Genomic DNA, 1,422 nt, shown 5'->3' on the forward strand with positions numbered 1-1,422 from the left:
AGAATTGCTTGAACCCTGGAGGCGGAGGTTGCAGTGAGCTGAGATCACGCCACTGCACTCTGGCCTGGGGACAGAGCAAGACTTAGTCTAAAAAGAAAAAAAAGAAAGACAGGAAGGCAGCATAAAGGCTTGCAAAAAAAACCCACAAAAAATAAAAACAAATAAACAAAAAGCAGATAAGTCAAAAGTGTCTGCAGCTGAGTCCCTGATGGTTGACACTGAAATGGACGTGAGCTTTTATCTTGACAAAGCATTAAAGACTTTATATTGACTTGGCCTTAAAGACTCACAGGAGGGCAGGACGCAGTGGCTTATGCCTGTAATCCCAACACTTTGGGAGGCTGAGGTGAACGGATCACCAGAGGTCAGGAGATCAAGATCAGCCTGGCCAACATGGTGAAACTATGTCTCTACCCAAAATACAAAAATTAGAGTGCGGCCCGTCCTGTCCTTGCCATGAGGCACCAGTGTCCAGAAAGGTGTTCATTCAGCGGGACTGCAGCAGTGGCACACACTGCCAGATCCAGACCGAGCTCCCCTAGGAGCTGGAGAACCGGATTGATAGGCAGCAGCTTGAAGAAATAGTTCGAACTCTAAATAACCTTTATGCAGAAGCAGAGAAGCTTGGCAGCCAATCATATCTCAAAGGTTCTTTGGCTTGTTTAACAGCATATACCATCTTCCTATGCATGGAAACTCATTATGAGAGGGTTCTGAAGAAAGTCTCCAAACACATTCAAGGGCAGAATGAGAAGATCTATGTTCCACAAGGCCTCTTCCTGACAGACCCCGTTGAGTGAGGACTGAGAGTTATTGAAATTAGCATTTATGAAGACAGAGCCATGAGCCACAGAAGATAAACCATAGAATTAAATATCCCACTTCCAGCCAGGCCCCTCATGTATCCATTGGCTGACCGCAGTGTCCCTACCTCCTCTCCAGAGCATCATTCCTTTCTATCTGCCGCTAGATCCAGGGTGCCATTTACTCCAAGGACTTACTTTGTAGCATTCCACACCTGGAGTGACCTCTAGTCTCTCAGCATCCACTTTGTGTCTCTAAATTGTGTAGGACTCTGTAATCTTTGGACTAGTTTCTGAGAAAACACAATGAAGCATTTCACTTTTTTTATTCAAGGCCATTTAATAAAATGCAGCTGGTCAGCCCAGCGCAAAGCTTATTATCTGCCACCAGTACATACCATTGGTTCTCTTCATTCCCTGGGGCAGCTTCTCAGGTAGCTTTAGACCTCAACAAGTTGTATCTTCACCAGTGTTCCATCTTGTTCCCCTAGATTAATAAAATGCTTTTCTGCAGGATTTTGGCAAGGGTTGGTTGTGGCTGTGGTTGTGCTAATGCACCTCCTAGATTTCAAAGATTTACCGGTTTTACCATAACTCAAATCTTAAGATCTGTTTCTAC

At 44.7% G+C, this 1,422-nt stretch overlaps 1 pseudogene; it reads left to right on the plus strand.

Moving 5' to 3' along the window:
- Positions 1–860, plus strand: part of LOC113219656 — a 4,547-nt pseudogene extending 3,687 nt beyond the window's left edge.
- Positions 861–1,422: the final 562 nt, after the last annotated feature.

This window comes from Piliocolobus tephrosceles, unplaced genomic scaffold (assembly GCF_002776525.5).
Source record: "Piliocolobus tephrosceles isolate RC106 unplaced genomic scaffold, ASM277652v3 unscaffolded_75, whole genome shotgun sequence".
Lineage (NCBI taxonomy): Eukaryota > Metazoa > Chordata > Mammalia > Primates > Cercopithecidae > Piliocolobus > Piliocolobus tephrosceles.